Source organism: Nannospalax galili, unplaced genomic scaffold (assembly GCF_000622305.1).
Source record: "Nannospalax galili isolate Female #2095 unplaced genomic scaffold, S.galili_v1.0 scaffold412, whole genome shotgun sequence".
Classification (NCBI taxonomy): Eukaryota; Metazoa; Chordata; class Mammalia; order Rodentia; family Spalacidae; genus Nannospalax; species Nannospalax galili.
In genome coordinates this window covers 1,266,731-1,276,875 of record NW_008331547.1, presented here as the reverse complement: position 1 = coordinate 1,276,875, position 10,145 = coordinate 1,266,731, and positions in this window count along the sequence as shown.

The following is a 10,145-nucleotide window of genomic DNA, read 5'->3' as shown; positions in this document are numbered from 1 at the left end:
ATATACTACATGAATATAGTAAGTAAACTTATGCATATGCAATTATAGATCCATATTTACATGTAAACATATAAGATCTATACCTTTATATACCTACACATGTATATAAATGTATTGACACCTCACACTAAACTATTAATAAAAATTAAAATTAAAAAATAAAATGAACATCTCAGAAATGACGCATATCTAAAAGGAAAAGGAAATCTCTAACACAAAAGGCAAAGCCAGTAAATACTACAGAGAAATTATGCAGGGAGAGAGGAAAAAAAACTCCAGAGGGATAAAAGATATGATATTCACAAAACAAGAACAGGGTTTTCTTACAAAGGAACATTGGGAAGACTTGAAGTTCTTCTAGAACTAAAAAATATTTAAATTTTTTTGTATTTTCCCGATGGCCAAGGACAGCAGTTTTTATTATTATTGTGTGTGTGTGTGTGTGTGTGTATGTCATACAGAACATCCCAAACAATCTTATTCATCTTTATACTGGCACCCCAAATGGCACCCTCCCATACCCCCACCCACTGGAGCCCATATACTATCATCCCTGTTACTGTCTACTGTGTTGTCAGTGCCCCCAGCCATTCCCCAGTGCTAGTCCATCCACTGAGTCTAGTCAGCCTACCTAGAGTCCCTTGTTTTAGGAAGATCAGCTCTTCCTCATCTAGTGGTAATCAGTTGTCAATATTCCTTTAGATAAAATTGGGGTCTGCTGTTCATTTTCCCAGTTCTATCCTGGGTTACTGTCTGGGAGTCTCTTGGGCCACCCTGGCCATCAACTCAGAGGAAGGAATCTCCTCTCTGGCATTGTTTCTTGTTATGTAGCCTTTGGCTATATACGTGGACTCTTAAATAATTATATTGATCACTTGAATCTTTGGTTATACTTTCCTTTTGGATGTTTAAGGCCATACAGTTGGCCCAAATAAACCAATTTATTTTTATTCTTAAGGTTGTTTGAGGATCTGTTCCTCAGGGGTCACATGGGCTTGGGAGGAGCCCCTGGCTCCTTTCTTTTACCAGTTCCACCTACGTGAAGATAAGTCAGAGGTCCTACTTGACCATGGCTGGCTTCGCTTGGAAGCATGAAGGAAATATTTCCTCTGTGTTGACCCTCCTCTTTGTAGACTAGACACTGGTTCAAGTCCATCGGATGGGGTCTCCATGGCCTCCTTGATCGAGAGGACAGGTGACCCACCACAGTCACAGAAAATTTTGAGAGATGTTCCATAGTCCCTTCAAACTTAGTTGAAGGGTGGCCCAAGAGACTCCCAGCAAAAACTGTCCTTTAAGTACCTGTGACCAAATTAGTTTATGCCTCAAAGTATGGCTGTTAAACATCCAAGAAGGTTAGTCCCACCGGTCTAGTACTTTTAATTACCATGCGCTATGTAGATAAAGCTTGGGAAAAAACCAAATGTTCTCTGATAAACCTTGACTAGACATATATTAGGTTCCTTGAGCTAGTTGTATGCATAATTTGTCAGTAGGTTGTTGGACTAATATGGCTCCCTTTGGTTTTTTTAAAATTAGCTATGAATTATTTATCTCTCTCACTGTCTAACCCTTCTACTATGGTTTCCCCATTTAAGGTGCCCCCATTTTTCCCTTAATAATACTCTTCTCCTGTGGTCCCATCTCTCTTGAGCTCCTTCTTTTCCTTTATCCCCAAGGTTCCTTGTATAACCCTCCCTCCCATTTAAATACTCCCATTTTTATCCATATCACCCTTAGTAACACCTGTTTCCTACTGTTCATCTCTTTCAGGTTCTTTCTTTTCCTTTACCTCCCTGGTTCCTTTTCACTATCCAGGTTCCTGTAGTTGTGTCTGGATACATACTCACTTATAAGGATTTGGTGCTGGGATCCACATATGAGGGACAACATACATCGTTTGTTTTTCTGAGTCAACAGTATCAGTTTTAAAACACTTCTTAGACCATTTGTATTTCTTCCTTTGCAAATTCTTGTTTCAGTTCCATAACCCACTTTTTAATCAGGTTATTTGTAGTCTTGGTATTTAGTTTTTTGGGTTATTTGTATATTCTAGATACCAATCCTCTATCAGATATGCAGCTGGAAAAGACTGTTTTTTTCCCCCATTCTGTAAGTTGACTCTTTAATTACTGGTACTGCAGTACAGAAGCTTTTTAATTTCATCAAGTCCCACTTGTTCATGGTTGGTACTGTTTTCTGGGTAACTGGAGTCCTATTCAAAAGTTTTTAACTGAGCCTATCCCAATACTATTATTTTGCTGAATGGGCATAGTACCAAGATGCCCTCCAGATCTGTATCGCTAAGCCTATAGATTAGTGCAGCTCTCAGGCCTCATCAGAGAAGTCTCTTTGTACAGCGGATGGTGGTTAATGTAGAAACTGACAACTGGCCAAAATGCAGAGAATAAATGTCAGTGCAGTGCTTAGCCACAAATAGACATCTATAGCACGCACGCACACACACACACACACACACACACACACACACACACAAGGTCCAGGGATCATTGCAGAAGAGGGAGTAGAAAGATTGTAAGAGACAGAGGTCAGGAAGGACCTGAGCAAAGCAGTGCCTTCTGTACATCACAGGACTGTGCCGCTCATGAACAGCAGCCATGGTTGCCTGCACAAGACCTGCACAAGATCAAGTCAGTCAGAGCTCCAGCATGGAGGAGGAGGGTTCAGGAGCCCCCACCCCTAGCTAAGGAGCTCTGGACAAGTGGATGACTTCTGGGGGAGGGAGAATCTCTTCTTTAAGGGTGTGCCTCCACTGCATGGCCCCACACCCATGAGTATGGGCAGCATAAATTGAACTGAAAGAACACTTAGAGTTGGGGGGAAGGTGGGGGTGCATCCAGGAGTTAGAGTAGGGGGTGAATGATCGAAACGCATCATACGTATGTATGGTTGTCAAAGAGTTAATAAAAATATTACATTTATATATGTGATATAGTAAATGAGAAGGTAGAAAAATAGTTTTAAAACCTCAAAAAATACTGAAACAACATTTTTAAGAAAAATTAGAAAATTATATCTCTAAAGAACAGTCGAGGGGTCTCAGAACAGAAAACCTACGAGTTGAAAGTCTGAATATGGACAGTGTGAAGACCCATCACTAAGACAACAGTGTCACCTTTCAGAAGTCGTCTGATAAATAAATGAGTCTAAGGACATCTAAAGATGAACGTGTGATTCTGGGCAATGGGTCAGGTATCAAGGGACCTCAGAGGTCTGGTGAAAACACTATTCAAGGCAGAGGAGCAAATGCTTCAACAACTCTGAAGAAATTCATTTCCACCTGCAAACTCCCATGCAAGCTCTCAAACAAGTGTGCAGGTGTGATACACCTTTCAGACACTCATTAGAAAAGGTCCAAAAGCATTTCCTACGATCCAAGCTTCCTCAGGAGTCTCCTGGAAGACATAGTTATCCAAGGGGAGGCAAAGGAAAAGGTGCTGTGAGCTGAGGTGCACGGCGCTCTGCAGAAGAGAGTAGGGGACGGAATCCTAGCGTGGCAGCACGTAGCAGTCACAGGACCACTCCGGACCAAGGGAGAATGGAGTTCGAGAAGGAGGGTGCTGGTAATGGAAAGAAACTGTGAATTCATCAGTTGTACATGGTCTTAAGAAAGGTGTCTTTATCGGGCTGGAGAGATGGCTCAGCAGTTAAGAGCACTGACTGCTCTTACAGAGGACCCAGGTTCGATTCCCAGCACCCATATGGCGGCTACGAACCATCCTAAACTCCTGTTCCAGGGGAATCTGAAGCCCTCATCTGACCTCCGCGGCATTGCATGACATGGGTGCACTCATATACATGCAGGCAATACACTCATACACATAAAATAAAAATAATTTTTAAAAAGAAAGTTAAAAAAAAAAGGTGTCCTTATCAGACTGGGGAGATGATGGCTCAGTGGGTATGAGTGCTGGCTACGCAAACTTTAGGACCTGAGTTCAAATGCCTAGAACCCAAGAAAAAAGCTGGATGTGGTATCACACACACACACCTGTAACCCCAGCACTGTGGGTAGGCCGAGACAGGAGGGTTGCTAGAGTTTGCTAGCCTAGCTCCAGGTTCAGTGAGAGACCTTGTCTTAAGGAAATAATGGAGACCCTGTCTCAAAGAAATAATGTTGGGAGTTGATAGAGCAGGACACCTGATGCCCTCCTCTGGCCTCTGCCTACACTCACACATGGGCACATGGGCATGCATATCACACACATGCACTGTAAAGAAATAGTGTACTTACTGCAGAGTGTGATGCTGGGTTAGTGGTGTGTACAAAAGCTAAGAAACAACCCAAAACAGTTACTTACTCTGACAATCAGCAGAAATCCTTGTATAGGAGAAAATAATTCTAATTCACTACAAGGCCAAGTTATAAATGAACATCTATTAGTATAACTAATGGGGAAAATACCGATTTAACTCATATTGCTGATATGTACAGCTATGTACACAGACCAACGCTGTAGAAGTGTAGATATGTGTGTGTGCAGTCAGCCAGCCAGGTCGTCAACACCTGCAGATTCAACCAACCTTGAACTGAAAATATTTTTTAATTAGATCTCAGCTGAACTGCTGATACAGCTACTGAAGTGGTACAACTGTTTTTCCCTCTTGTCAAGGCAGTATAACAGCAATTTACATAACATTTGCATTGTGTTAGATATTTAAATAATGAAGAGGCGATTTAGGTACTCATCATTGGGTGAAGGTGCTTGCTCTGAAGTCTGATGACCTGAGTTCAATCCCTGGAACCTCCAAGGTGGAGGGAGAAAACCAACTCCTGAAAGTAGTTCTCTGACCATCACGTGCATGCCAGAGCAAGCACCTTACATGTGCACATATGCACAGAAGAAATAAATATAAAGAACGTACATAAATATCCATCAAGATGAGCATAGGTTATATGCAAATTGTGTGCCGTTTTAGATGGGAGACTTGGCGTGATCCGATTTGGGAAGCCAAGGGGCATCCTGGGACCACTCTCTCCCAGTTCCTGAGGGACGACCATTCGTTCTCTTTGCTGAGTTTGTGTCTGTTTGGGGGTGGATTGCAAATGGCTCTTTGCAGTGATGCTTGACAGCATCTCCTATCAAGAACTGGGGTGTATTTCTTATCCCCTGCACTGGGACACATAAGGATGTGGTTCTGAACTTGGTCACCAAGAACCTGCGGACACTGACCATCTGGCAACCCTGCTATCCTGTGGGCTAACAGGCCTCACCTAGACTGTGGTGGAATGACTGAATACAAGACGTGCAGAAGAGCCACCCCAGCTGGGGCCACTTAGGCCTTCCAGCCCTCAGCCAACTCAGTAACACCCACAGCTGCACAAATGGGCACAGCCAGGACCAGAAAAGTTCAAGCTGCTGATCCGCAGCATGGTGAGTAAATAAATGGTTGCTTTAAGCCAGTGACTTTAAGGTGAATTGTTACACAGCAAAAACTAATTGATACTGACTGTGTATGCATATGTGATGTGTATATAGATGATCTTAGTAAAATAAAGCTAAGCTTTCGTGTGCTGACCGAAGCTGTGTCTAAATCAGGAAACACCCAATACAGTAGCACATTATTGAGGAACGTAAAGACAAAAAGTGACTGGATTTTCAGGGGGATGAGCCTAAGACTTACCAACCCTGGGTAAGGAGGGGCAGAGTGGCAGACTGTTCATCACGGGCTCCGCAGACTTGCCTTTTTAAAAACACTGTGCACACACTTCATTTCGATAATATAACAAATTAAGTAGAAACCAAAAGGAAAACTAAACTCTCAAGTCACCATAGGCAGCTGGTGCTCAGCCCCTGCCCTCACCAGCAGCAGTCACGTGGCCGACACATGCCTGGGGGCCAGAGGAATTTCCAGCTCAGCCTTTGCCACCACTAACCCAGATTTCCCTTTTGATTAGCATCCAATCTTCACGCTCGCATGCTTGTGGTTAGTGCACAGTGGGTGAACTGAAAAGAGAGCGTGGAAAGATTGGACGCAGAGCATCGAACTGCAGGTGTTCTGCAAGTTGGTAATCTCCACTCAGCAGTCCAGAGAGGACCACAAGCATCCAAACCAGCATGGAAAGCCGGCTTCACCCAGAGTCGGGCTGTGGAAAAAGTGGTCATTGAAACCGAGTCTGCGGTAACGTTGTTGAACTGGCATCGAGGAAAAGTAGGGCAGCTCACCAGACTGAAAGTGCTGAGGGGACAGTGGAGAGGCAGAACAGACAAAGCACATATGCACATACATGCACACACACACGTGCATGCATGCACCCCCACATGCTGACAGTCTAAATGACTGAATGTGATAAGGGGACACTGTAAAGTCAAAACAGAAAACATAGCTCCGCACACAGGCACACATTTACATGTGCATATATACATCAGAATGGCTGTCTTCTGGGCCGGCAATCTCCCAACTTGTCTTCTGACCTTCACATGTGTATACACATGCACACACACGGACACAAAACATATAATCAAGCATTGAATAAAAATAATGGAATGGCTGTCATCCCAATCATCCTAATGCTGTGGTCTGTGTTTTGCATGTATTTTCTCTCTGGAATAATCACTTTCAATCATTACCTACTTTTTAAAAAAATTCCCCTTCCATCTTATTTCAGAAGGAAGTAATGTGGTAATTTGGAAAATGATCTGGAAAGCAAAAACAAGGTGTTGGATAGTCAGTGATTGCTAAGTCAGGATAGGGTAAGATATGCCACAGCAAGGAAAATCCCCAAGCCTCTGGGACTTGGCATCTTACACAGTGTACACAGTGGGTCTCCAGAAGGATTTCCTGAGGGACTTGAAGGATCCAGGCTGATCTGTGCTATTATTTCCACTTTCCCTCAAAGCATACCTAAAGTGGCATATATCACTTCTACACACACTTCACTGCTAATCACACTGGTCACATGGCCTTGTCTAAATTCACCAGGGTGGGAAAGTGCAAGTGGCCATGTACTCAGAAGCAGCAGGACCCAGGAACTAGTACGGGTCAACAGGGTGGTCTGTCTGCCCTTCAACGTCAGATACAGTATGTGTTAGACTTATTTTTATCCTAAGTGTACTTTTCCTACATTTTTTTTTTTTTCACAAAATAGTTCTTTAAGGCAGACACTGGATCTGGCTAGAGAGGGAGAGCCTGGAAGGTTATATAAGGTCCTAAAGTTATGTAAAGTAATGTGGCTTTTTTTTTCTTTCTGTGGTTGAATAATACGGTACAGTATTTGCAGAGCAATCCTGGTTTTCCTTAAGTGGTTTCTATAACAAGATAATTTTCATTCACCAATCACCAACCAATTTATTTTTGCTTACAAGTGGAGTCTTCTGTGAGCCTGAATTTTGAAGATTGTGAGTTGAAGAAAACACTGCCTTCTACATGTTGAAGCCATGACCCCAGGTGCCCTGGAAACTGCAAATGCACCAGTGAGAAGGCTTTATTTACGTAAGTCTCAAATGAACACTTACAGTTTGAGCAAGAGAAGCCATGGGGAGCCCGACCTGTGGAGCTGTGAGTTCGAAGAAGTACGGTTTTCAGAGAGAGGCAATGGGGGTGGGGCAGAGCAGGAGTGGGTTTCTACCCTTGGGGACTAAGTAAGGACGCGTGCTTCCTGGAGTTGTTTGCAGAGGACTTGAGTGAGAGGCTCTGAGTTTCTCCACTTACACAAATAGAAAGATGAGAGTCCCAGAGATTCAGCCAGAGTCCTCATGCTCTTATCCCTCAAGTCCAAATTCTCCGAGCGCCACATCCAAATATGGTCATTGCCTCTCATTACAATCTGGAGAGCCAGAAAAGCTGGGGTAATCAGACCTCTGTATTACTTGTGAATAAGAAAAAACACATGGCAAGTGAACCCACTGAAACCAGGCTCACTTTCAGAAGAAAACTGATTTCTAGAATGTTGCTGGGATAGGACTGATTTTGTCCAATTTCTCTTTCTCTTTTTTTTTTTTAATGTCTGTGTGCATGTTTATGTGTGTGCACATGTAGGGTGTGTGTGTGTGTGTGTGTGTGTGTGTGTGTGTAGGCCAGAGGACAACCTATTCACCAAACAGCAGAGGAATTTAAGTACCTTTGTGTATGTAAATAAAGTCATGGGAATTGGGTACAGGATTTAGGGCCTGCATTCCCCGATAAGGATCTCAGAAGGACTTGTTTGCAAGACAGGACCTTTATAGTTGGGGTTTATGGGGGGTCCCAGACAGACTTGTTTGCAAAGCAAGAATTGCTTTATGGTTCAGGGTTTATGGAGGTCTCCCTTCAAACATCATCCACTTGTTCACATTAAACTCTTTCATTTTTTTTTTCATCTTTTTGAGACAGGGTCTCCCTGTAGCCCCAGCTGTCCTGGAACTCACTATGTAGACCAGGCTGGCCTTGAACCCACAGAGATCCACCTGCCTCTACCTCCTGAGTGCTGGGATTAAAGGCATGCACCACGATGCCTGGCTTCTTTCATTTTCTTTAACATTTAAAACCTTTTATTTTACTTGTGTATTTACATGGGTGTGTGTGCCATGACACTCGTGTGGAGGCCAGAGAACAATTTTCAGTTGATTCTGTCCTTCCAACATGTGGGTCCTGGGACTTGAACTCAGGTTGTCAAACTTGGTAGTGGAGGAGCCTTTACCCACTGGGCCAGCTCACTGGCCTGAAGCAAATGCTTCTATCACTGGTTTCTCTGTGTTAACTCTATTGCCATTTGGGGACAGATAGTTCTTTGCTATGAGGGGAAAGCTACCCTGTGCATAGACACATAGAAAGGTCCTGGACAGCTGCCAGCTACACCTGCTCCCCTCAACTGTGACAACCAAGGACTCTTTCAGGGTATTGCCATGATCTCCAGGGGAAATCCAGCTAGGCCACATGCTTCTAATAGAAATAATCACAAAACAAAAATGACAGTCACAGAAGTCACAATAATGTCTAAAGACAATCTTAAAAAGTAAATGACATTTGTAAAAATAAATTTGAATGATACTTTAATGTAATCCAATGCATCCAGAATTCTATCACTTCAGTGTGTCTTCAACACAAAAATAAAATACACAATGAGCTATTGAGGGGGGTTTGTGTGTTTTATATGCACAGCATGTCTTAATGTGGATGATCCCAAAGCTGTATTGTTAGACAATACAGGCCAGGACATATGTGTGTCTCTCTAAACTCACATACATCAAAGACGTCACCTAATGAATGCTTTAGGAGGTGGGACCTTGAGAGGTAAGTTTTGATGATGTCATGAGGACGGGGCCCTCGGGATGGGGCTTGCATTCTTACAGGAGAATGATATTGGAGCCCATTCTTGAAGCCTTGCACGGATGCGTTGAGAAGTGAACCATTTACAGACCAGAAGCTTGGTCCTTCCCAGACACTGGACCTTCCCGCCCTTCTCAATCTTTACATGTCAACGTCCAGTCTTTGGTATTCTGTTATATGATCCCAAACTGAAATATCTAGCTGTATTGCTATGTGAGGGTCTGGACACCAGCGTGTTAGCCAGGATTTTGTGACTATAACAAATAGCTGAGATAATTGACATAAAGAGAAAAAGATTTAGAGGTTTGAGTCTATGATCAATAAACATCTTTGCTCTAGACCTGTGGTAACACATCATGGCAGAGCAAAATTGCTTACCTTGTGTCTAGGATTTGAAAGTAGAGAAGCGGGGAGGGGGGAGCTGGGGGTGGAATTGTCAACCCGGGTCCCACCATCCCCTTTGAGGACACATCCTCAATAATTTACAGCCTCCTACCAGGCCCACCCCTTCATGTTCCACCATCTCCCAGTAACATCAAGCTGAAGACCAAGCATTAACACATGGGCATTGAGGGACATTCCAGATCCAAACAACAGCACTGAGGTTCTTTGTCTCCCTAGTTGGAAGTCTGCGATGTAAGTTCTAGAAAGACAGAGGCCATGCCTACCAGTTCCTCATTGTACATTCGTTTCCTAGCGACATGCCAGACACAAAGTCAGTCTCCGTTGCTGAATGAACGTGTGTGCTTGCACGATGTGTCCTGTCAGCTCTGACCTCTCGGCTGCAGTGGAAATGGAGAGGGCAGATGCGGAACAGGCATTTCTGCTTAGTCCCATTGTGCTACTTGTGTACACCTGATGAGACCTAAAGATAT